Consider the following 27,999-nt stretch of genomic DNA (forward strand, 5'->3'; position numbering starts at 1 on the left):
TAAAAGTTGGACAGTATTGGGACTTCCCTGGTGGTCCAGTGGCTAAGACTCTGCACTCCCAATGCAGGAGGTCTGGGTTTGATCCCTGGTCAGGGAACTAGATCCCACGTGCTGCAACTAAAGATCCCGCATGCTGCAACTAAAGATCCTGCATGCCGCAACGAAGATCCCGTGTGCCGCAGCTAAGACCCAGCACAGCCAAATAAATAAATATTTAAAAAAAGATAACATCAAGTGTGGGTGACACTGTAGAGCACTAGGAACTCTCATGCTCTATTGTTGATATGATGAGTTACATTGAGTTTTGAATGTTAAACCAACTTTGCATTACTGGGATAGAATCCACTTCATTGTGCTGTATTATCCTTTTATACGTTGCTGGTTGATTGGCTTATATTTTGTTCAGGCTTTTTGCTTCTCTGTTCATGAAAGATTAGTCTTAAATGGTTGTTAGAGTTCACCAGTGAAGTCATCTGGATCTCTTTGTGTCCTTTTGTGTGTGTGTGTGTGTGTGTAATGTTTTAAACTATAAGCTTAATTTCTCTGTTAGCTGTATGGCTTTTCAGGTCTATTTCTTCTTGCATTGACTTTAGTAGTTTTTGTCTTTCAGAAAATTTCTGTTTCATCTTATTTGTTGGATTTACTGACATAAAATTATAACATTACCTTATTATCCTTTTAATATCTATAGAATCAGTAGTGATGTTACCTCTCTTGTTCCCAATACTGATAATTTGTATCTTTTCTCTTTTTTTCTTTATCCTTTTGGCTAGAGAGTTATCAACTTTACTGATCTTCTTAAAGAATCAGTTATTTTAAATAGATTTTTCTTTATTATTTTTTTCTGTTATCTGTTCCATGGATTTCTGTCCTTTATTATATCCATTTTTCTGCCTTCTTCGGGTTTAATTTCCTCTTGTGTTTTTTAGTTTCTTAAATTGGAGGCTTAGATCATTGATTTAATGCTGCTTCTTTCCTAATGAAGCATGTGATGCTATAATATAACCATTTGATAAACAATTAGACATTGTTATAATGTTAAACTTGTATATACCTAGTGACTCAGCAGTTCTTCACCTAGATATATACTCTAGAAGGACTTTTTTACAAATCTGTATCAGGAGACATGTTCAAGCATGTTAGTAGTAGCATTTTTCATAATAGCAAAAACTGGAAATAATCCAGATGTCTATTGACAGAAATATGTAGATACTTCTTTTAATTTACACCATAGAATACTGTACAGGAATGAATATGAATGAACAATAGCTGTATATATCAATGTAGATTAATCTCAGAAATTTTAAATGAAAAAAGCAAGTTGCAAAGGAATACTTAGACTCTGATGCCAGTTGGTATAAAATTTAAAAATCACAATTCTCATCCATACATCCATTTTACTACATATATAATAATAGAATGGTAAACATATTTCCTTGTGAGGGTGGCAGAGAGTGAATACAAAAATAGCTAAATTTTACATAGTATATGCTGGAAAGTGTTAAATAGTTTATGAGTATATACTTATTTAATTCTCATAATTAAATGAGTACCTGCTGTGAAGCAGGCACTATTATTATTCTCATTTATTAGTAAAGGAGCTTATAAATAAGAGTGCAGAAAAGTTTAACTTCCCCAAATCATAATGCTAATAAGTGGTAAACCTTGTAATCAAACTCAGGCAGTCTGGCTCTCGAGTCTGTACTCTTAACCCTTAAGCATACAGCTTGCCTCATGGGAGGAGTAGGGAGGGGGTTCTCAAGATAGGTGTTAGGTACATGAATACTTCTTTTATTATTTTTTAGTTGTTATTCATATCTTTGTGTTTATTTTTGTATGTATGAACTACTTAATTAAAATTTTGAAAGAAAAATAACAAAGATCAAGCTATGTGAATGGAATATAAGAAATATAAGCCCCCAAACTGTGTCCCAAATGGAAGTGTAGGAAGTCAACACTTTTAATTTTCTCTAACATATTTCCTAGATACTAATAGGTCATGAAATATTAAAAAATCATAGTTACACGAGTGTGTTGGCTTAGTGGTGATTCATCAGGCGTATACACTTTTTTTTTGTTCACTTCTCTATAGGTATTCCATACTTTAATAAATTCTTTATAATAAAAATATCAGATAAGATTTTTTAAATTCCGAAGATTTCTTATTGCAGCAACATTACATATGTCTTTGTTGAGATGATCACAAGGGCATTATAAGATGAGTTATAAAGTAAGGCTGACTTTTTGAGATTCTGCTTCATTGTAAAGTCTATAAAAAGAATGAGGAATCTGTCTTTGTACTGATACGGAGAATTCTCCATGATATGTATTGTCAGGTAACAAAACAACATGACAGATGAGGCACGGAACAGTGTATATAGTAATCTAGCTTTTATGCAAAGGAGGGAAAATAAGAATCTATATTTGTTGTTTATTTGCTTATGCATAAAGAGATCTGGAAGGATACAAGGGAATTAGTAACTGTGGTTACCTGAGAGTGGATTCGGGGATGAAAACTGAGTTGATCTGAGATAAAGTGGCAGGAAGACTTTTCAGCATATATACCTTTTTAGTTCTTTTGGAATTGTGCAACTATACCACCTATTCTAAATAAATCAACAGCAATTTATCCATTTAAAAAGAAAATATGTTTGCTATGGCTCTCTTAGGTAGATTCAGATTTATGTCCTTTTATTTATTTGTTGGCTATAGGATATTTCCATTTCTAGGAGATTTGGTTTTATAATCTCTTGAAATAGTAGAAATTTTGGGAATACTATACCATTAATTAATAAGGGTTTAAGTTCAAAGAGGACTTTTTCAGTTAGATTCTCAAAGTCTTTCCAGAATCTCCCCTTTTCCAGTGTTAGTTCTTTGATTATCTTCTGCCTCTTTTGGATGTTGTACATTTATAGGCAGAACTATCCTTTTAATGAGGAGGCTTTTTAAAATAATACAACCTTATATTTAAACAGTTTTATAATTTATAAACTGCTTTGGTACTATGACTTTGAGCTTTCTGACATCATTTAACTTAAAAAATAGGAAAAGTTAGTGTTTAGATGGCCAAAGTGTTCCTTTTTTCCTTTTTTTTAATTAAAAATTTTATTTATCTGTTTACTTGTTTATTTATTTATTTATTTATTTTTGGCTGCGTTGGGTCTTAGTTTTTACACGCAGGCTTTCTCTAGTTGCAACAAGTGGGGCTACTCTTCATTGCGGTGCACAGGCTTCTTGTCGTGAAGCACGGGCTCTAGGCGCGCGGGCTTCAGTAGTTGTGGCATGCAGGCTCTAGAGCTCAGGCTCAGTAGTTGTGGCTCATGGGCATAGTTGCTCCGCAGCATGTGGGATCTTCCCAGACTAGGGCTCGAACCTGTGTCCCCTGCTTTGGCAGGCGGATTCTTAACCACTGTGCCACCAGGGAAGTTCCTGTTATGTTAGTTTGTACAGAAAAGTGATTCAGTTGTGCATATATACATTCTTTTCTATATTCTTTTCCGTTATGGTTTATCACAGGGTATTGAAATAGCTCCCTTTGCTATACAGTAGGACCTTGTTGTTTATCCATTCTATATCTACTGACCCCAAACTCACAATCCACCAGCTCCCCCTCGGCAACCACAAGGCTGTTCTCTATGTCTGTGAGTCTGTTTCTGTTTGTAGATAGGTTCATTTGTGTCATGTTTTAGATTCCTCATATAAGTGATATCATGTGGTATTAGACATAACCTTTTCTTAATGACCTAATTTACTAATACCATTAGAGGTTATATGTTTTTTATCCCAGTGCTAAGTGACTTTTTAGATTAGCAGTTTTTAAAATTACTGAATTATGCATTTTTATGTGTTGGTTCTTCTGGTTTGTTATTTGTCAGTTTTCTAGGTCAGCCATTCCTATAGGAACAGTTTAGAAACAATAACTAAACATTTGTAAATATGAACCAATAAGGAAGCATGTGAACTTTACAGTGCATCAGCTTGGACATCTGCTCCCACACGTCTTTCCTTTCTGGTTATCAAGTGAATATGTTGTAAGTAAAATGGTATTATTGAAATCTTTGATAAATATATTGTCGAAACGTTTTAGAATAATGTTAAGATATTTTACCTAAGATCAGGTAATAGATGGTCATCAGATCTCTTCAACTTTTCTTTACAGTATGTTATTTTGATTTCTTCAGCTTTTTTTTAAACAATATAAGTTATTTTTATATTACATTTTAAAATTTTTCAGTAACTATGTAGCTTCATTTGTTGGAAAATACATAATGGGTACTTCTATAGTTCTTTCAGCAAACTATCAGTCAAATTTATTAGTCTTCTACTACCAGGTGCTAGAGATGAAAAAAGAAGTGTCTGCCTTCTTAAAATCATAAGTCTATTTGCATAAGACAATAAAAAACCTTTAGTATAATACTTTATAGTGTCATATGCCTGTGTATTATGATACTATAGAGGAAGAACAACTGATTCGGTGTGTTGATTAGTTTATGCTAGTTATACTGTGGTAATAAACAATCCAAAGAGCTCAGTGGCTTATAACAACAAAGATTTATTTCTTGCTCATGTTAAATACTTAGGTAGATGGCAGCTCCATCCACAGTCGTTCTCCTTTCTGGAATTCAGGCTGAAGGAGCAACTCCTGTCTGGGACATACATGTTCTGGTAGTAGATATTAGAAGGAGAAGAGCTATTCAGAGCCATGGAATTACAGTTAAAGTTTCTGCCCAGAAGTGGTACATGTCACTTCCACTCACATTTCATTGGCCAAAGCAAGTCATATGGCCAAACATGACATAATTGGGCAGGGAAGTGTAATTAATATTCATTTAGGAAAAATCAGTGGAATAATTGAGTACTGTCATCCGTTCTGCTACACTCAGCTTACTTCCCAACTCAGTGAAAATTATACAGCCTTGGGAGCTGTCAAAGAATGCATTTTAGCAAAAATAACGTTTTCTAGTCTCTTATGAGTATTCTAATATCCGTAAGGTAAATGGTTTGTATCTCTCTCAGAGAAGAGAAAATTAAGGCCTAAAGAAATTGTAATTTGAAGTAGCAATCTCCTTTTTATGAGAGAAGTCTGTATCGTTGATACAGTACTTAGTATCTTTTGTGAATAACTCTGACATTGAGTTATGGGGTTTAGTCATAAGTGATGTTTTTTTCCCAGACATCTATTCATCAGCTTTTTATGTTGCCAGTTTATCTGCCTTGTCATGGACTGAATCTGTATTGATCATATTTTAAAATAAAACACTGGAATATATTAGTTCATAGGGTCAAACATTAGAGTATTTATTTATTTATGATTGAGATATAGTTGATTTACAGTATTATGTTAGTTTCAGGTGTATGATATATTGATTCAAATTCTTTATAGATTAAACTCCACTCAAAGTTATTATAAAATATTGGCTATATTTCCTGCGCTGTACAATGTCCTCAAAGCTTATTTATTTTATACGTAATATTGATAGTTTGTACCTCTTAATCCTCTACCCCAATTTTGCCCTTCTCCCCTTACCTTTCCCATTGGCAACCATTAGTTCTCTATATCTGTGGGTCTGTTTCTGTTTGTTATATTAATTGGCTTGTTTTATTTTTTAGATTCCACATGTAAGTGATAACATATAGTATTTGTCTTTCCTTGACTTATTTCCGTAAGCGTAATAACCTCTAGGTCCATTCATGTTGTTGCAAATGGAAAATTTTTCATTCTTTTTTATGACTGAGTGGTATTCCAGTGAGTGAGTGTGTGTGTGTGTGTGTGTGTGTATCTTTTGATGGACACTTAGGGTGCTTCCATATTTTGGCTATTATAAATAATGCTGTTGTGAACGTTGGGGTGCAAGTATCTTTTTGATTTAGTGTTTTCATTTTCTTTGGCTATATACCCAGGAGTGGAATTGCTGGATCATATGGTAGTTCTATTTTTAGTTTTTTGAGGAACCTCCATACTGTTTTACATAGTGACCACCAATTTACATTCCCACCAATGGTGTACAAGGGTTCCCTTTTCTCCACATCCTTGCCACATTTATTATTTGTGGTCTTTTTGAAGATAGCTATTCTGACAGGTGAGAAGTGATGTCTCATTGTGGTTTTGATTTGTGTTTCTCTGATGATTAGTGATGTTGAGCATCTTTTCATGTGCCTGTTGGCCATCTGTAAAACATCAGAGTATTTAAAATAGAGAGCGACATAATTACATAGCATTTGCTTATTGGACATCTTTTTATTAAGTATCTACTATGGCATGTTTGCTAGCTGACAGGGATAAAGGGGTGAAAAGATATAACCCCTGTTTTTAGGGATTCTGTGTAAGTGGACATGTCTACAAAAAATTACAATTCAGTGAAATAATTGCTTAGAGAGATACTATTCAAATGAACTGCAGTAGAAATGTTGAGGATGGAATGACCAATTGAGAAGGCAATGAAGGAGGGAATGGCTTCTCTGGAGGTGATATCTGAAACAACTCTTAAAAGAAGAGCAGGTTTTAGCATACAAATGAGGGGGAAGCATGAGTGATAGTTTTATTAGTACTGATAGGAATAAAAATAGTTGGCTTGTTTGAGAAACTGATTTTGTGTGATATCATTTAGGTGAGGAATAGAAGATGAGGTAGAAAAGATAGTTCAGGATGAGGTTGTGAGGGATTTTAATGTCATGCTCCTTTTTCCTTTAGGACAAGTGGTGAGGGGTGCCAAAAGATTTTAAGTAATAGAATTACATGGGTAAAACTTTGTTTTTAGAGCAGCAGTCTTAGTGACGATATGAAAGACATTGGAATTGTGCTCAGAGGCAAGGAGACCCAGCAGAGTGATATAGTAGGAAGATCAGTTAGAGATAAATTCCCAGAGTGCAACCAAATCATCTGGATGGAGTGAGACAGATTTGGGAGTCACTGCCCGATATAGTGAAGGCTGTAGGAAATACACGCCCAGGGAGGTTTGTACATCTCTAGAAAAGTAGAAGCTAGGAAAGAACGCTGGGGATGATCAACATTTGAACTGCTGTGAGGGAAATAGAAAAGAGAGTTGGAAGGGACAACCAGAGAAGTAGGAAGACCAGGAAAGATTGGATTTGTGAGGTACAAGGCAGGGAAGAGTTTTTGAGAAAATACTCGTGTCACCTTTTAAGAGCTGAAAGCAGTCCTTGAATTTGTCAGGTAGTAGTCTCATCAGTGACTTGAAGGCTGTTCAGTGGAGTGGTGGGTATGTAAGCTCACTGGCAATGGATTAAGGCCCTCCATTAAATTTAGAATGAATTTTAAACATTTATATTTAAAATTAACGGGACTTCCCTGGTGGCGCAGTGGTTGAGAATCCGCCTGCCAATGCAGGGGACATGGGTTTGAGCCCTCGTCCAGGAAGATCCCACATGCCTCGGAGCAGCTAAGCCCGTGTGCCACAACTACTGAGCCTGCGCTCCAGAGCCCACGAGCCACAACTGCTGAAGCCCATGTGCCTAGAGCCCGTGCTCTGCAACAAGAGAAGCCACCACAATGAGAAGCCTGCGCACCGCAACGAAGAGTAGCCCCCGCTCTCCGCAACTAGGGAAAGCCCGTGTGCAGCAACGAAGACCCAATGCAGCCAAAAATAATTTTTTAAAAATAAATAAATTTAATGGAAAAACATAATTAAGTTGTTTTGGAGCAAAGGGGTCAAATAAAATATTTTCAGTTTCAGAGAGTTATATCCATTAATGGAAAGATAATAAAGATGTACTGAAATATGTATTTTAAATACATTTTATGAGTTCTAGGATGGAAAAAGTTATTTTGAGCAGGGGTTAGGGGAAGAAGGAGATTTTAGAGGAATGACTTTTTAGGAATTTTGGCCCAGTATAAGTATATAGCTAGCAGCAGTCTTACTTTTTTTAAACGTACCATTTTATTTAACATATGTTGTAGTTCTCAACATTAGTACTTTTTTACTTGCACAATGTTTTCTATTGTAAAGCATGCATGTCAAAACCCAAAATCTGCACTGTCACTTCCTTAGTGTAAATCCGGCTTTGTTACTAAGATAATGTGCCTGAAACAGAGTGTAAATCTCTCAGGATCTTGAAAAACAATTTGAGAATGAAAAAAAAGTTAAGGTATGATTAATTTTCTAGTTTATGACTATTTAAAAGTTCAGTATTTGCAGCATAATTTTCAGAAAACTATCAAGTGAACTCCTGTATCAACAGAAAGTGCCAAAGATTGCTTAAGCTTTTTTACATAGCATCAAGTTTGCTCAGATTAAATACTCTAAAATTAGTTTTAGTAATAGAAATCCCTCATACTTGAACCAATTTATGTTCTTTGCTAAACTTTAGAGTTGAAACTGATTTAAAGACATACCTATTAATGGAAAGGGAAACAACATTTCATCTCAAAATTTGCTTGTTCTTTTTTTTTTTGGTATTTAAAATTTTTTTTTCTTATTTTTTAATTTTTTGGCTGCGTTGGGTCTTAGTTGCGGCACATGGGATCTTCATTGCAGCTTGTGGGATCTTTTGTTGTAACGCATGGGCTTCTCTCTAGTTGTGGCGTGCCAGTTCCAGAAAACCTGGGCTCTGTAGTTTGCTGCACGTGGGCTCTTTAGTTGAGGCGCGTGAGCTCAGTAGTTGTGGCGCTCGGGCTTACTTGCCCTGTGGCATGTGAAATCTTAGTTCCCCGACCAGAGATCAAGCCCACGTCCCCTGCGTCGGAAGGTGGATTCTTTACCGCTGGACCACCAGGGAAGTCCCAAAATTTGCTTGATATTTTAGATTCAAATAAAAACTTAGTAGAGGTAAATCTAAGACCGTATTCAAATGTGAGAAATATAACAGGATGTTTTAGTGGGCTGTCTTTTTAGTGTGTTCAGAGGGAGTTGTTTGAACTTGAACTACAGCTTTAATTGCATGTCTATTGCCCACAAGTATCTTTTTTAAAAAGAGAGGTGAGGTGAAATGAACTAACTAGTGATATTTGTCATTATTCTAACAATAGAGTACTTTGATTTAAAGAACAAAATTTTGTAATAATTGTGTTGATTAAATATTTAAATGCAACCTTCTTAGTGATATTTTTATTAAAAAACACCATTTGTTTCGTTGGTATTGATTTTACTATTTATGTGACAGGTATAGAAACTTCTTATACATGTAATGTTTTAAAATAAAATGTGTCTTTTAAAAAATTGAGGTAATTTGGTTTATAACATTATACATTTTGCGTGTACAACATTATATTTTTACTTATATGTATACTACATTGTGCTCACCACCAAAAATTCAGTTTCCATCTGTCATACAGCATACAGTTGACCTTATCCATTTCACTCCCCCCTTCCTCTTTGGTACCCGCTACTCTGTTCTCTGTATCTACATGTTTGTTTTTGTTCGGTTTGTTTATTTATTTTGTTTTTTATATTCCACATATGAGTGAAATTATAGTATGTGTCTTTTCCCACCTGAAGATGTGTCTTTTTTTGATCCTCCGTGTAAATTTATAAGTAAATTAGCTGAATCAGGCATTGTTAGAAATTATTCTTATCGTTGTTATGGTGTTTATCACTGTCTAGTAGTTTTTTCTTGTCTGTTATCCTGAATTGAATTCCTTTAAGCTGGAGGATTTTGTTTTCTTTCTGTGTTCATCGTTCTAAGTTTAGTTAGTATTGAATAGATTTTAACAGTTAGGTTTTATATTTTCTGCTTAGATCTCTTAGATAGTGGCTTTATCTGTTATATTTTACTTAAATCATATCTTTGTCTTTAGAGGATTTTATCTTCTGTATTGTGTGTTCCTATAACTTGACCATGATGAATTCTAAGCGTATATAGTTATTTTTACCATTTAAAAAGTTAACTCTTTAGAATTGTATGGACTCATTTATGTTTTTCATTATACTGGCAGTGTAAAAAATAAAAGAAATTTATGATTATGTTTAAGCGTTTAACAGCACAAGCAAGTTATGTAGGCTTCTTATCTGCCTCCAGTCAGTGTGGTATTTCAAGGAAAATTCTTTTCTTCCCTGAAACGCTAGTTTTAGAGCTCAGTTATCTCTGGCTCTTCATTAAAATTCCATTTCTAGATGTGAAGATTCCCTAATCTAGATGGGAATTCCTAAAACATATACACAGTATTCTGTAGATTTCAAAGTACTGTTGATTCATTTAGCCAATATTATTGAGCTCTTCCTGTGTGCTAAACATTGTTCTAGTTAAACAAAACAAAGTCCCTGCCCCCATGGAGCTGACATTCTGGCGTGCAGTGTGCCATCATCCGTTTTTCATCATCACCTCAGTCTATTTAGGACAAAAGGGAGTGCTTGATTACTGACAGGGAATCCAACATAGTTCAGTTCATCTTGTCCTATAAATTTGCTGTGTAAAAGCAATACTGTTAATATGTATCCAAAGTATTCCGGTTAAATTTCAGTTTTGCCCTCAATTGCTAGTGCTCTACACTTGGTGAAATCTGTCCATATCGCCTTCAATTTTATAAATTTAGACTGTATGTGTATTTTCTTAACCTTGTTTTTTATGTACTAAGTTAGACTGTTTTTTTTTAAGTCATCAGGGAATCTCTTTAGATGAGTCATTGAATGATTTTGTTTTGGTTGTTATTTTTGTTTTCTCCCTACTCTGAAACTTACTTTTCCATTTTCCTCAGTGTGAATTTTAATAGAACTTTTCAAACTTTTGTTTGCATGACACATACTTTCCTAGTTCTTAATTTTTTTTGACTTTTTTGACAGTTTTGACATTTCCATCTTTGTTTCCATTGTTTATGGTTTCCATAAAGACTTTACCTTTATCCTTGAGATTCCATGCGCCATTCTCTCTCAAAATTCATATACTTACAGTCTTTTTTTAAAAAATTAATTAATTAATTTGGCCGCATTGGGTCTTCGTTGCTGTACACAGGCTTTCTGTAGTTGCGTTGACCGGGGGCTACTCTTTGTTGCGGTGCACGGGCTTCTCACCGCGGTGGCTTCTCTTGTTGCTGAGCACGGGCTCTAGGCTTGCAGGCTTCAGTAGTTCTGGCATGCAGGCTCTCAGTAATTGTGGGTCATGGGCTCTAGAGCACAGGCTCGGTAGTTGTGGCGCACAGGCTTAGTTGCTCCGCGGCATGTGGGATCTTCCCGGACCAGGGCTCGAACCCGTGGCTCGAACGCATGTCCCCTACATTAGCAGGCGGATTCCTAACCACTGCGCCACCAGGGAAGCCCTACTTACAGTCTTAAAGTACCACTTCTAAGCACTTAATTTCAAAATTTATGTCCTTATCATGAATTTCTTATCCATATTTTTTAGTTTATTTTTAGTTTTTTGATACACTTCAGTTGTTTTTAGTATATTCACAGAATTGTGCAGTGATTACCACATTTAATTCCAGAATATTTTCGTTGCCCCCAAAAGAAACTACCCATTAGCAGTCACTCCCCATTTCCTCTTCTCCCAGCTTCTGATGACCACTAATCTACTTTTTGTCTCTATAGATTTACCTGTCTGGAAATTTCATATAAATGGAGTCATACAACATGTGACCTCTTGTGCCTGGTTTCCTTCATTCAGTATAAGTTTTCAAGATTCGTCCATGTTGTAGCATGTATTGGTACTTCATACCTTTTTATTGCCAAATAATATTCCTTTGTAGGGATATATATAACATTTCATTTATCCATTTATCAGCTGATGGATATTTGGGTCATTTCTATTTTTGGCTATTAAAAAATGCCGGGACTTTCCTGGTGGTGCAGTGGATAAGACTCTGCACTCCCAATGCAGGGGGCCCGGGTTCGATCCCTGGTCAGGGAAGTAGATCCCACATGCATGCCGCAACTAAGAGTTCGCGTGCCACAACTAAGAGTTCACAGGCTGCAACTAAGGAGCCCACGTGCCACAACTAAGGAGCTCGCCTGCTGCAACTAAGACCCCATGCAACCAAATAAATAAATAAATATTTTAAAAAGAAAAAGAAAAATGCCACTGTGAACATATATGTACAAGTTTTTGTGTAGAGGAACTGCCAAACTGTTTCCCAAAGTGGCTGTACTATTTTATATTCTCACCAGCAATTTATGAAGGTCCAGTGTCTCTACTTCCTGTTCAAACTTGTTATTATCTGTATCTTTTATTGTAGCCATTCAGTGAGTATGAAGTGTCTCACTGTGTTTTTTGGGTTTTTTCTTTTTTTTTTTTTTTTTTTTTTTGCGGTACGCAGGCGTCTCACTGTTGTGGCCTCTCCTGTTGCGGAGCAGCAGGCTCCAGACACGCAGGCTCAGCGGCCATAGCTCACGGGCCTAGCCGCTCCGTGGCATGTGGGATCTACCCGGACCAGGGCACGAACCCATGTCCCCTGCATCGGCAGGCGGACTCTCAACCACTGCGCCACCAGGGAAGCCCTCTCACTGTGTTTTTGATTTGTATTTCCCCAGTTACTAACTAGTAATTTTGAGCATCTTTTCATGTACTTATTGGCCATTTGTATACTTTTCTGCAGAAATGTCTGTTCATATCCTTTCCCCGTTTAAAAAAATGGATTATTTATCTTTTTATCATTGAGTTGTATATTCTGGATACAATTCCTTTATCAGATGAATGATTTGCAAATATTTTTCCGCATTTTGTAGATTGTCTTAATGGTGCCTTTAAAAAAGTATTATTGTAAAATACACATAACAGAAAATTTACCATTTTTACCATTTTAAATGGTATTAAATACATTCACAGTGTATTACGACCATCACCTTCATCCATTTTAAGTACTCTTTTTTCTTATCAGTCATCCATTTTATACACATCAGTGTATACATGTCAATCCCAATCTACCAATTCATCACACCACCACCACCATCCCCCCCCCCACCGCTGCTTTCCCCCCTTGGTGTCCATACGTTTGTTCTCTACATCTGTGTCTCAGTTTCTGCCCTGCAAACTGGTTCATCTGTACCATTTTTCTAGGTTCCACATATATGCGTTAATATACGATATTTGTTTTTCTCTTTTTGACTTACTTCACTCTGTAGGACAGTCTCTAGATGCATCCACGTCTCTACAAATGACCCAATTTCGTTCCTTTTTATGCCTGAGTAATATTCCATTGTATATATGTACCACATCTTCTTTATCCATTCATCTGTCGATGGGCATTTAGGTTGCCTCCATGACCTGGCTATTGTAAATAGTGCTGCAATGAACATTGGGGTGCATGTGTCTTTTTGAATTATGGTTTTCTCTGGGTAAATGCCCAGTAGTGGGATTGCTGGGTCATATGGTAATTCTATTTTTAGTTCTTTAAGGAACCTCCATACTGTTCTCCATAGTGGCTGTATCAATTTACATTCCCACCAACAGTGCAAGAGGGTTCCCTTTTCTCCACACCCTCTCCAGCATCTTGTTGTTTGTAGGTTTTCTGATGATGCCCATTCTAACTGGTGTGAGGTGATACCTCATTGTAGTTTTGATTTGCGTTCTAATAATTAGTGATGTTGAGCAGCTTTTCATGTGCTTCTTGGCCATCTGTATGTCTTCTTTGGAGAAATGTCAATTTAGGTCTTCTGCCCATTTTTGGATTGGGTCGTTTGTTTTTTTAATATTGAGCTCCATGAGCTGTTTATATATTTTGGAGATTAATCCTTTGTCTGATGATTCATTTGCAAATATTTTCTCCCATTCTGAGGGTTGTCTTTTTGTCTTGTTTATGGTTTCCTTTGCTGTGCAAAAGCTTTTAAGTTTCATTAGGCCCCATGTGTTTATTTTTGTTTTTATTTCTATTACTCTAGGAAGTGGATCAAAAAAGATCTTGCTGTGATTTATGTCAAAGAGTGTTCTTCCTATGATTTCCTCTTAAGAGTTTTATAGTGCCTGGTCTTACATTTAGTCTCTAATCCATTTTGAGTTTATTTTTGTGTATGATGTTAGGGAATATTCTAATTTCATTCTTTCACATGTAGCTGTCCAGTTTTCCCAGCACCACTTACTGAAGAGACCTCCTTTTCTCCACTGTATATCCTTGCTTCCTTTGTCATAGATTAGTTGTCCATAGGTTATGTGGGTTTATCTCTGGGCTTTCTGTCCTGTTCCATTGATCTATATTTCTGTTTTTATGCCAGTACCATATTATCTTGATTACTGTAGCTTTGTAGTATAGTCTGAAATCAGGGAATCTGATTCCTCCAGCTCCGTTTTTTTTCCCTCAAGACTGCTTTGGCTATTCAGGGTCTTTTGTGTCTCCATACAAATTTTAAGATTTTTTGTTCTAGTTCTGTAAAAAATGCCATTGGTAATTTGATAGGGATTGCATTGAATCTGTAGATTGCTTTGGGTAGTATAGTGATTTTCACAGTATTGATTATTCCAATCCAAGAACATGGTATATCTCTCCATCTCTTGGTATCATCTTTAATTTCTTTCATCAGTGTCTTATAGTTTTCTGCATACAGGTCTTTTGTCTCCCTAAGTAGGTTTATTCCTAGGTATTTTATTCTTTTTGTTGCAGTGGTAAATGGGAGTGTTTCCTTAATTTCTCTTTCAGATTTTTCATCATTAGTGTGTAGGAATGCAAGAGATTTCTGTGCATTAATTTTGTATCCTGCAACTTTACCAAATTCATTGATTAGCTCTAGTAGTTTTCTGGTAGCATCTTTAGGATTCTCTATGTATAATATGTTATCTGCAAACAATGACAGTTTTACTTCTTCTTTTCCAATTTGTATTCCTTTTATTTCTTTTTCTTCTCTGATTGCCATGGCTAGGACTTCTAAAACTATGTTGAATAATAGCAGTGAGAGTGGACATCCTTGTCTTGTTCCTGATCTTAGAGGAAATGCTTTCAGTTTTTCACCACTGAGAATGATGTTTGCTCTGGGTTTGTCATATATGGTCTTTATTATGTTGAACTAGGTTCCCTCTGTGCCCACTCTCTGGAGGGTTTTTATCATAAACGGGTGTTGAATTTTGTGAAAAGCTTTATCTGCATCTATTGAGATGATCATATGGTTTTTATTCTTCAATTTGTTAATATGGTGTATCACATTTATTGATTTGCATATATTGAAGAATCCTTGCATCTCTGGGATAAACCCCATTTGGTCATGGTATATGATCCTTTTAATGTGTTGCTGTATTCTGTTTGCTAGTATTTTGTTGAGGACTTTTGCATCTGTATTCATCAGTGATATTGGTGTGTAATTTCCTTTTTTTGTAGTATCTTTGTCTAGTTTTGGTATCAGGGTGATGGTGGCCTCATAGAATGAGTTTGGGAGTTTTCCTTCCTCTGCAATATTTTGGAAGAGTTTGAGAAGGATGGGTGTTAGCTCTTCTCTGAATGTTTGTTAAAATTCACCTGTGAAGCCATCTGGTCCTGGACTTTTGTTTGTTGGAAGATTTTTTTTTTTTTTTTTTTGTGGTACGCAGGCCTCTCGCTGTTGCGGCCTCTCCCGCCATGGAGCACAGGCTCCGGATGCGCAGTCCCAGCGGCCACGGCTCACGGGCCCAGCTGCTCCGCGGCACGCGGGATCCCCCCAGACCGAGGCACGAACCCGCATCCCCTGCATCGGCAGACGGACTCCCAACCACTGTGCCACCAGGGAAGCCCTGTTGGAAGATTTTTAATTACAGTTTCAATTTCATTACTTGTGATTGGTCTGTTCATATTTTCTGTTTCTTCCTGGTTCAGTCTTGGAAGGTTATACCTTTCTAGGAATTTGTCCATTTCTTCCAGGTTGTCCATTTTATTGGCATAGAGTTGCTTGTAGTAGTCTCTTAGGATGCTTTGTATTTCTGTGGTGTCTGTTGTAACTTCTCCTTTTTCATTTCTAATTTTATTGATTTGAGTCCTCTCCCTCTTTTTCTTGGTGAGTCTGGCTAATGGTTTATCAATTTTGTTTATCTTCTCAAAGAACCAGCTTTTAGTTTTATTGATCTTTGCTATTGTTTTCTTTGTTTTTATTTCATTTATTTCTGCTCTGATATTTATGATTTCTTTCCTTCTGCTACCTTTGGGTTTTGTTTGTTCTTTCTCTAGTTCCTTTAGATGTAACATTAGATTGTTTATTTGAGATTTTTCTTGTTTCTTGAGGTAGGCTTGCATAGCTATAAACTTCCCTCTTAGAACTGCTTCTGCTGCATCTCATAGGTTTTGGATCATCGTGTTTTCATTGTCATTTGTCTCTAGGTATTTTTTGATTTCCTCTTTGATTTCTTCAGTGATCTCTTGGTTATTTAGTAACGTATTGTTTAGCCTCTGTGTGTTTGTGTTTTTTTAGTTCTTTTCCCTGTAGTTGATTTTTAACCTCATAGCATTGTGGTCAGAAAAGATGCTTGATATGATTTCAATTTTCTTAAATTTACTGAGGCTTGATTTATGACCCAAGAGGTAATGTATCCTGGAGAGTGTTCCGTGCACACTTGAGAAGAAAGTGTAATCTGCTGTTTTTGGATGGAATGTCCTATAAATATCAATTAAATCTGTCTGATCTATTGTGTCATTTAAAGCTTCTGTTTCTTTATTTATTTTCATTTTGGATGATCTGTCCTTTGGTGTAAGTGAGGTGTTAAAGTCCCCCACTATTATTGTGTTACTGTCGATTTCCTCTTTTATAGCTGTTAGCAGTTAGTTGTCTTATGTGTTGAGGTGCTCCTATGTTGGGTGCATATATATTTATAATTGTTATATATTCTTCTTGGATTGATCCCTTGATCATTATGTAGTGTCCTTCCTTGTCCCTTGTAGCATTCTTTATTTTAAAGTCTATTTTATTTGATATGAGTATTGCTACTCTAGCTTTCTTTTGATTTCCATTTGCATGGAGTATCTTTTCCCATCCCCTCACTTTCAGTCTGTATGTGTCCCTAGGTCTGAAGTGGGTCTCTTGTAGACAGCATATATATGGGTCTTGTTTTTGTTTCCATTCCGCAAGCCTGTGTCTTTTGGTTGGAGCGTTTAATCCATTCACATTTAAGGTAATTATCGATATGTATGTACCTATTACCATTTTCTTAATTGTTTTGGGTTTGTTTTTGTAGGTCCTTTTCTTCTCTTGTGTTTCCCACTTAGAGAAATTCCTTTAGCAGTTGTTGTAGAGCTGGTTTGGTGGTGCTGAATTCTCTTAGGTTTGGCTTGTCTGTATGTAAAGCTTTTGATTTCTCTATCGAATCTGAATGAGATCCTTGCTGGGTAGAGTAATCTTGGTTGTAGGTTCTTCCCTTTCATCACTTTAAGTATATCATGCCACTCCCTTCTGGCTTGTAGAGTTTCTGCTGAGAAATCAGCTGTTAACCTTATGGGAGTTCCCTTGTATGTTATTTGTCATTTTTCCCTTGCTGCTTTCAATAATTTTTCTTTGTCTTTGTCTTAATTTTTGTCAATTTGATTACCATGTGTCTCGGCACGTTTCTCCTTGGGTTTATCCTGTATGGGACTCTCTGCGCTTCCTGGACTTGGGTGGCTATTTCCTTTCCCATGTTAGGGAAGTTTTTGACTATAATCTCTTCAAATATTTTCTCTGGTTCTTTCTCTCTCTCTTCTCCTTCTGGGACCCCTGTAATGCGAATGTTGTTGCATTTAATGTTGTCCCAGAGGTCTCTTAGGCTGTCTTCATTTCTTTTCTTTGTTTTTTCTTTATTGTGTTTCGCAGCAGTGAATTCCACCATTCTGTCTTCCAGGTCACTCATCCGTTCTTCTGCCTCAGTTATTCTGCTGTTGATTCCTTCTAGTGTATTTTTCATTTCAGTTATTGTATTTTTCATCTGTGTTTGTTTGGTCTTTAATTCTTCTAGATCTTTGTTAAACATTTCTTGCATCTTCTCGATCTTTGCCTCCATTCTTTTTCTGAGGTCCTGGATCATCTTCACTATCATTATTCTGAATTCTTTTTCTGGAGGATTGCCTATCTCCATTTCATTTAGTTGTTTTTCTTGGGTTTTATCTTGTTCCTTCATCTGGTACATAGCCCTCTGCCTTTTCATCTTGTCTGTCTTTCTGTGAATGCGGTTTTTGTTCCACAGGCTGCAGGATTGTAGTTCTTTTTGCTTCTGCTTTCTCCATTTTCAGTACTTTTCCATCATCCTGTATAGAAACTCTGTACCCATTAAATAATAACTCTCCTCTTCTCCCCGAGGCTCTAATAACTGCTATTTCTATTTTGTGCCTCTATGAATTTGCCTATTATAGGTGACTTATATAAGTGGAATCACATAATATGTGGCCTTATGGTATCTTTTATAGCACAGAAGTTTTAAATTTTGAAGTTCAGTTTATCCTTTATTTTGAAAATAATTCTAACGACCCTAAAATTTTTAATTTATGGTACCATTTGTGCTTTTGGTATCACGTCTAAGAAGCCATTTGCCTAATCCCAGGTCATGAAGACGTATTTTAAACATTTTTGAGTGTTCTCTTACTTGGCCCTCCCATTTGTATATTAAACATCAACCAATATAAACTCTCAGTGGTCTGTCAGTGGTTTTATGAGAAGGGTTTATTAGATGTTGTACTATTTAAAAATTTTTAGATCAGGATAGTGGTTTCTAACTTTAGAATCTCCTGAGATGCTTACTGAAAACAGGTTCCTCAAATGGTTTTTGTACATTTGTAGTAAACGTCTAGGAGACTTGGCATCATGTGGTTGAAAAGTGTGGAATTAAAATAGTCCAGCATAATGATGAAGAGCCTGGATCCTGGATTCTGACTAGCTGGGTGTGAATCCTGGCTGTGCCACTTTCTTAGCCGTATGATCTTGGGCCAGTCACTTGTTGTCTCTGGGCATTCATTTCATCTTTCAGCGTTGTTGCAAGGATTAAACAAGCTAATATCTGTGAAGCACTTAGAATAGTTTGGCAATAGTAAGCAGCACATGTGTGTTTTATATTATTATACCTTTTAACTCAGTAATATCATTTTCAGGGACTTAATCTAAGAATATTAACAGATATGTTGCATAAAGATACATGTATAACACTTTCATCAAAGAGATTAATTGCAAGAAGTCTTCCGTATATATAGTCAGTAGACCTATGGTTAAATATCTTAATGAAATTTATGAAATGTCATGTAGCCATTTAGTCATATTCAAAAAATATTTAATGCCTTGGGAATATAGTGATTTAAGTGAAAAAGTCAAATTAATATACAACTACTTATAAAGTAGGTCTCTAAACTTCTTTAAACATATTGGGCAGGGAAATGGAGTGTTGGTCTTGTAATGCATATAAATAAATTAGTTAAACTGTTGACACTGATTATCCTTTTTTTTTTTTTTTTTTTTTTTTTGCGGTATGCGGGCCTCTCACTGCTGTGGCCTCTCCCGCTGCGGAGCACAGGCTCCGGACGCACAGGCCCAGCGGCCATGGCTCACGGGCCCAGCCGCTCCGCGGCATATGGGATCCTCCCAGACCGGGGCACGAACCCGTATCCCCTGCATCGGCAGGCGGACTCTCAACCACCGCGCCACCAGGGAGGCCCGACACTGATTATCCTTGGAAGCTGGGAGGAATAATTTTAATTTTCTTCTATACTTTATTGTACTTTCTTGACTTCAGTGATAAGTATTTTATGCTCAGAAAAACAAATTAATTTTGAAAAAGACCAGAAGAGGGGGAAAGCTCAATGTGAAATAGGAAAAATGATAGGAAAAAAGGAAAAGCCCAATGTGAAAGAGGATAATAGGATGATAGAAAAATAGGAAATGCCCAATGTGAAATAGGAGAGCATAATGGGAATAGGAAACCTGCATCCTAGTACTAGTACTGTTATTAAACGATTTTAAACCTTGATTGAATTTTATCTCTTCCTTGGGGACATAGTTTCCTTATCTGTAAAATGAGAAATTGGACTAAAATCTAAAAGGCAGTATAGTAGAATGGTTAAGAGCTGGGAGGTCAGAAGTGGGGAGTTAGGGACTACAGCTGAGGAGATGGTTGCATGGGTTCATACCCTAGTTCTTATTTGCTTGGTGACTTCTGGCAAGTAACTTGCCAGAAACTCTGCCTCAATTTTCTTGTTTTTAAAGTGGGGTTAATAATAATACCTCACAGGGGAGTGGTGAGAATTAAGTGAATTAAATACATGTAAAGGACTTAATATAGAGCGTGGCACACAGTAAGAATTCAGTAAATGTTAACCATGTTTACTGGTATGTAGATCCTTTCTAATGAGGTTATTTATTGCCAATATTTTTAGTCAAGTGAGTGATTCTTAAATTTGTCATTTGAAAGTTTAATCAATTTTCTATATAGATATTTTTGAGATTGTGGAGGCTATTGATTTGTGAAATAGAATGTTTTGGAGGCCCTGGCCCCCACCCCCAGCTTGCCTTATTTGTTTTGTGTTCTTGTGCAGGCAGCTTCTTTGAGGTCCTAAGTTATCTCATCCATGAGAGTATTTTATAGACCATATCAGCAGTAAAAATCTCATATTTGATTTTTTAGTTTTTTTCTGACTCTTTTTGTTCTGAAGCTGATGTGTGCAGCTTAATCTGCCTGTAATTAAGTTGCATAGGCTGTTAGGTTGTACCTATTTTTCTTCAACTGATGTTTCAGTTTTAAACTTGAGAAATGGCATAAAGCCCAAGGGAATGTTGTTACAGCTCAGTTGACTTGCCCATTCTAGAAAAAGCTAACGTTATATTGTAACCTCAGCTAGAAGTTGGTGGAGCATTACCTCTGGTGTAACTCGATTGATGCATAGATGTTATTTAATTTAATCCCAGAAAAAGAATGTACCCAAATGTTTTAAGAGGTAAATCTGAGTGTGAAAATCACTTTCAGAGTCAGCAACCATACTGAAATTCATTTTTGGAACCCTGAACAAAGACTACAAAAATAGATGACTTTTATAATATTACATCATTTTCTTTCACTGACTCTATGAGATAATTAAGTCTTTGGTGAATAGTGACTCAGCTATTCCATTGCTTGGGAAATTTTTGTCTGCGAACAAGTCACTCTGTGATACCTCAGTTTATAATGGCAGTCAAAATGAAGATGAAATTTGTATTTTAATACACTTATTTTTAGATCTTCAGAAGCTCTCTCCTTTTCTGCATGGAGTAACTGCAGTAGGCAGCCCACCATGGGGGGCATTATTTCTGTTAGAGAGTAAATTAGTAGAGTTAACATTGCCAGGAAGCAAAAGGCAGTAGTTTGACTGCCACAGTTAAGTGATACAATTTGTTACTTATAACAGATATAAGGTATTTTCCTCTAATTGTAATAACTTGTTCATTAAACATACCTAGCTATAATCCTTATAACAAGAGAGTGGTATGTCTTTTGGCTTGATGGGTAAAATAAGCTTGAGACAGCTTTGTGACTCACTGACACAAGAGGGAAAAATCTCTGCCTGACTTCGGAATTGGATCTTATTTTAGGATGAGTTGTTTGTGTAAGTATAGATATGAGAGCGTTCCTATCCTACATGTCTAATATCTTATTCTATCTCCCCATAGATTTAACTCAATGCTTCCAAATTCCCCCGGCCTATACTTTTCGTATCTTCTGCCACTTGGTTCACGTTAATTACAAAGTGTTTCTATTTCTCCCTCCATATTTTTCTTTCTGAATGTAAGAATTTATGAACTTTTCCTTTAAACATTTCTTTTATAATTTTTTAAAATTTATTTATTTATTTATTTTTGGCTGTGTTGGGTCTTCGTTGCCGTGCGCAGGCTTTCTCTAGTTGCAGCGAGCAGGGGCTACTCTTCATTGCGGTGCGCAGGCTTCTCATTGCAGTAGCTTCTCTTGTTGCAGAGCACGGGCTCTAGGCGCGTGAGCTTCAGTAGTTGTGGCTCGCGGGCTCAGTAGTTGTGGCTCGTGGGCTTAGTTGCTCCATGGCATGTGGGGTCTCCCCGGACCAGGGCTCAAACCTGTGTCCCCTGCATTGGCAGGCAGATTCTTAACCACTGCGCCACCAGGGAAGCCCCCTTTAAACATTTTGAATTGTCTTTTGTGTTTGTCGATTTGTTTCAGTTTTTAAAATTTTCATTTTTTCTTATAGAAGAGACTAGTAACATATTTGCTTCTGTGGAGGGAAATCGGGAAACTGTGGGACATGTGAAAGAAGATGTACTTTTCACTGTACCACTGGACTTCTGGAACCCATAAAATTTTTCTCCCATCTTTTTAAACTTAATTTTATAGAGTAGCATAAACACATTTACAAACTGTTTGTTTGATGAGTTTTATTTCTTTTAAAGTTGAGAACACAAAGTTTCTTAAAGTTGACCGTTGTATTCTGTTGAAGGCATAATAGTAAATTTACAGTGTTCCTTTATTCATTCATTCATTCATTCATTCATTCACTCGTTCTGCTCCGGGTCATAGTTGCACCACGCGGGATCTTCGCTGTGGCATGCAGACTCTTAGTTGTGGCATGCGGACTCTTAGTTGTGGCACGTGGACTCTTAGTTGTGGCATGTGGGATCTAGTTCCCTGACCAGGGATCAAACCCGGGCCCCCTGCACTGGGAACATGGAGTCTTATCCACTGGACCACCAGGGAAGTCCCTGCAGTCTTCCTTTAAGTGATTCACTTGATCCATAAACTTCAAAAGGTGGATCACTGTAATAGAAGTGATGGCTTAGCTCTTCTAAAGGTGGTTTGGGATCAACTGTAACAAACTAGACTGTGCTCTCAATTCCTTTCTTCACTTCAACATCAGTTTCCTTTCATTCTTCAACACTGGCAGTATTGCTGTGTGCTATTCTATCTCGGAGAAGCATAATAGAGTCACTCTTCTTACTTCTTGTATTTCTTCTTGTGTATAGTAAACTGGCTCCAAGATCATGCATACTGTGTCCTTCATAATGTTGAGTCTGCAGCTCTATCAGTATGATCCCCTATACAGATCTATAATAGGCAGCTGCAATCTTTATTGCCTCCTGGACACATAGAGCATCCATTCCATCTGACCTAAGCCCAGGAAGAAAATTGCCTTTCTTGTAGTAATTGGTGATGGCTGCTGCTCTCTAAACAGTTGTTCCTATTCTGCAGTGGTTTTTCTCACAGATGAAAATAAACGGTCATTTCCACAAAGTTGCCGTTATTGTATGCTTCAAATATAAAGTCAAACAGACCTCATTTTTTCCATTATACAATTGGCCCTCCCTATCCATGGGCTCTGCATCCACCGATTCAACCAACTGCAGATTGAAAATGTTTTGGAAAAAAATTCCAGAAAGTTCCAAAAAGCAAAAATTGAATTTTCCATGCACAGGCAACTATTTACATAGCATTTACATTGTATGAGGTATTATGAGTAATCTAGAGATGATTTAAAGTATATGGGAGGATGTGCATAGGGTTATATGCAAATACAATGCTATTTTATATAAGGGACTTGAGCATCTGAGGATTTTGGTATCCATGGGAGTCCTGGAACCAATCCCCCTTGGATACTGAGTGGTAACTGTACTTACAGTCCAGACCAGTGCTCAGGGGAACCTGAACTCTGACAATGCCCTGATCCCCGTAGAAGGTCTTAGTGTACATGTGTATTAATCCTACTTTTCCTTTAGCACAACCTTCTCTTTGTCCTGTAAACTCTACAAATTTCTAGGACAGAAAGTCCACAAGTAAAGCTAAAGCCATGAACCCAGTAAGCTGTGATGAGGTGATCTATGATTTTTATCCCAACCTCAAGTCCCCCACAAACTTCTTGACATTACATAAGTAACAAAAACCACAAATAACTTTCTGTTTGATTCCATTGGCAAACAGTCTGTATCATCCTGTAGAGTCTGCGTCTGTCTTCACTACCAAGCACTGTTGTGATACGAGGGCCCTCTTACTACCCATGAAGGTCACATTTCTTCATTTCAAATGTACTATCATTTGCACAGTTACGGGATGCCACCAGTGTTCTGCTAGCCACGACCAGCAGGAAACGGTGAGAATCTTCCTCTTAGAGGATCTTCCTCCTGAGTGTAGGTCGTGGTGGTGGCAGCAGTGATGTCATGCTCTATGCTGGGCCATAGGCACACAGATATTTTTAAAGAGTGCAGAATATTCACGGATGGGCTGCAGTTTTCTTAACTGTTCTTCCATTGTTGAATATTTACATAGATTCCATCTTTTAAAACTATTATAAATTTTGCTTTGCTGAATATCTTTATACCTAGATCTTTATTTATGTTTTTTATTACTTCTGTAGGCTGAGTTCTCAGAAGTAAATCAAAGGGGACATTGTTTTAAAGCTCGCTTTGTATACTTTGCCAAACTGCTTTCCAGACAGGTTGTGCCAATTTACACTCCCATGACCAGCTTGTGAAAATGTTTCTCTTATGTCACTCTTGAACGCACTGAGTGTTATTTAAAATACTTTTTGCCACTTTTATCAGTAACAAGCTGAATCCCTTAAATTTTTATATTACAAAGTTATTTCCTATGTGCGTGTATATATTCATATATTCTTTTCATCCTTCCTCTGTTCATTGGCCTTTTAAAAACAGCTTTATTGAAGTAGAATTTACATTCCATAAAATTTACCCATATAAAAGTAAGTTTAGTTTACTTGAAGTTAATGGTTTTTAGTAAATCTGTAGTTTTGTAATCATCACCATAATCTAGCTATAAAACATTTTCATCACCCCCAAAAGTTCTCTTGTGCCTATTTGCATTCAGTCCTTGATCCTACATGCAGCCTTAGGCAACCACTGATCTGTTTTCTGTCTCTATAGATTTGCATATTCCAGAAATTTTAAGTAAACAAAATCATACTATATGCAGTCATTTGTGTCTGGCTTCTTTCCGTTAGCATTATGTTTTTGAGGTTCATCTGTTTTATAGAATGTATCAATAGTTCATTCACTTTATTGCTGATATATCTTATTTATTCAGTGGTTGATGGATATTTGGATTGCCTCCAACTTTTGGTTATTATGAACAGCGCTGCTAGGAACATTTGTGTACAGTACTTTGTGTCTTTTATTTCTCTTGGCTAGATACCTAGGTGTAGAATTGCTTGGAACCCATTACATTTTATTTCATTACTTAGCCACAAAAAATGTTCCTTTTTTTTTTTTTTTTTATAAGAAGGGGTGAGCTCATGTCTTTTTTTTTTTTTTTTTTTTTTTTTTTTTGCGGTACGCGGGCCTCTCACTGTTGCGGCCTCTCCCGCTACAGAGCACAGGCTCTGGACACGCAGGCTCAGTGGCCGTGGCCCACGGGCCCAGTTGCTCCGTGGCATGTGGGATCCTCCCAGACCGGGGCACTAACCCGTGTCCCCTGCATCATCAGGCGGACCCTCAACCACTGCACCACCACAGAAGCCCCAAAATGTTTCTTTTAAAGAAAGGATGATAGCACTGTATTTGAGAAGAAACATAAATAAATGATATAAAAGAGTTAAACTGGAATGATTGGATCAGGCAAGTGAAAAGTTCTAAGACATGCAGTATGACTGTATAATAATGGAAACCCCTTCAGGATTTATTGGTACATGAGCAACTGCTAGAGCGTAAAACCAAATGAAGGCAAAAAAAAAAATTAATGAATATCTAAACAAACATTGATAACTACTTTGGTTCCATGAAAAATGAGAACAATGGAAATAGAACATCATTTGCATTCATTATGACAGAAAAATGAGTATATATAACACACAAAATGTCCTTTGCAATATAAAAGGTCAACAAGATTTTTGTAGGTGGACCGAAGAACTATGCAGTCAGTTCCTTCAAGATGAATATATGTGGTAAACAAACATATCCTTGCTAGTAACCACAGAAATAAATATCTTACAAAATGGTTGTTATATTAAATTAGCAAAATCAAAATATGTAGTGCTAGAAAGTTTGTGATAGTGACGTTAGCTTTGTGTTTTGGTCTAGTCCACGTGCAAAGCAGTGTGGCAGAGCTTGTCCACGTCTGTGGAGTAGTAGGATTCTGGGCTAACCTCTGTTTTAGCTTCTTTGAATGTAATTAACATGTTTTAATAGTAAATTAATAAGGGAAGAAATAAACCAAAAGATAACAGCTACAGATTTCTCCCATGTGCTGAAGTCCAGTCTGGTCGTGCTTTTCTCTCTCTGCTCTCTCTGTGACTCACCTAAACTCTGGAGGCACTAACCCAACTCAGCTTTTTTTCTCTCTGGCCTGGAGAGCTGCATGTGATCTGAATCCTGCTTTTCCAGCTTTCACTAAATCCTGGATCCAGTTGTTCTTTAATCCTATGACTCACACCTTGAGAGTCACCCCCACCCCACTCCAAGAAAATGCTTTTAACTTTCTCATAGCGAGTAATAATTCTGTCACACCTTTTCTATGCTTTAATGATTTTGTGTTAGGTGCTCATCTGAAAATACGCTTCCGGTTGATTTTTTTTTTAAGTTCTTTGCAGAGTTCTTCTGTATGGGTGGGACCAAACACTTATGAGTCACTCCCAGTTAGTACAGTACAGCCATCCAGGAGTAAGTGATTTTTCAGTGTGACAAATTGTCTTCCAAAAAATTATAAAGTGGAGCTAAAATCAAGAAGCGGAAATTGATCCTTGCTCTGTTTATTTCCCCCTGTATCTTCACGTTATCTTTTTTCTTCCAGTGTCAAAAATCCTTTCCGTTCCTGACAAATTTTTATTGTATTGGTAATATTTTTCCCTAAGTACTAGCATTATAGGTTTTTACATCATCCATACTTCAATACTTTTCCTTGTTATATAAGGCTATGAGATTTATTGTTAGTTGAGTTTATGTAAAGTCATGGGTGAAGTATTATGTAACAATCAAGAAGTCAGGCATGATAAAAAGTAAACACTTTCCTATTCATTTTATTATACTTGACAACAATTTTTGGTTTATTAAGAAATACATCACCAATTTTCTTTGTATAGAGCAACCACAAATACTCTTCTACTAAAACTGTAAATACTCTTCTACAAGAGGTAGTGGTGCAACTGTATTTATTTCTTTAGTCTTTTCCACTCAGATTGGCTTGACTACTTAGGGACCTCAGGAAGAGATGGCCTGTAGATTCTACTAATTTTTGAAAAATTAATACAGCAGAATTGGAAAGTCCAGACTGTTACGTGATTTGACTTGATTTCTGATCCCCGCCAGTGTATTCAGGTCACTACACCATCTCTTTTTAAATTGGTAAAGGTGTTAGTCCTTGGCTGGTTCCCTGGCCTCTTGGTTAATTCTTTTCCTGATTTTTTCTGTAGCTTTTCGACTGTTTTGTCTGAAATTCCTTCAAGCATATTCTCCACTAACTCTCCATAAAGTGTTAGTGTTCCTAAAAGTTCAATCATTGTTTTCCTCGTAAATGTTATTTTTGGATCATCTCATATATTACAGTAATTTTAATTACCACTCAGATGCCTCTCAGATATCTTGAGCTCTAAGGTCTGAGTTTTCTACCCACTGCCTGCTTACATTTATTCACTTGAATGTCCTATAGAGACTCTAATAATATACCCCAAATTGAAATGAATCATTCACCACCCCCTCCCCAGTATTTCCAAATACAGGTAATGGCCTTATCATCTGCTCAGTAGCTCATACTAGAAACTACTGCTTTCAACACTGAGCACTTAAGATCTGTCACTAAGCCCCTTTCACTGCTTCTGTCCAGTTTAGGACCCTGCTATTTCTTTATTTCAATAACTGTAACTGGTCTCCCTGCCTTCAGTCTAGTACCCCTCAAGCTATTCCCTCCCTGAGTGAAATGTCAGTTTGATCTTAGTATTTACCTATCTAAACCCTATAGTAGTAAGTCCCCTATCATCTGTATCATAAAGGTTGTACTGCTTGATACATCTTAAAAGGCTTGGTGACTGCTTACCTCTCCAGCATGACTTCCTGTCATTCTCAGTCTTGTGCTTCACATGCCACCCCCCACTATGTTGTTTCTCACCTCTGTTTGCTCATGCTGTTTCAGTCCCCTCCCTTCTCATCCTGATTCACTCTTAATCAGCCTTCATGACTCAGCGTGGGACAGTTCCATCAGAAGCCTTTTCTGAATCCTCAGGATTGGGCCAAGTACCCTTCCTCTTTACTGGATTATTCTTGTTAGTATATGAAA

The 27,999-nt window shown here is 36.8% G+C and overlaps 1 protein-coding gene and 1 pseudogene across 15 annotated transcripts in view; one reads left to right on the forward strand and one right to left on the reverse strand.

Annotated features, from left to right (window-relative positions):
- Nucleotides 1-27,999, forward strand: part of SLMAP (sarcolemma associated protein) — a 145,679-nt gene that overhangs the window by 16,309 nt on the left and 101,371 nt on the right. The window lies entirely within an intron of this gene.
- On the reverse strand, nt 20,887-27,783 carry LOC132497261 (pyruvate dehydrogenase E1 component subunit alpha, somatic form, mitochondrial-like; annotated as a pseudogene).

This window comes from Mesoplodon densirostris, chromosome 10, assembly GCF_025265405.1.
Source record: "Mesoplodon densirostris isolate mMesDen1 chromosome 10, mMesDen1 primary haplotype, whole genome shotgun sequence".
Classification (NCBI taxonomy): Eukaryota; Metazoa; Chordata; class Mammalia; order Artiodactyla; family Ziphiidae; genus Mesoplodon; species Mesoplodon densirostris.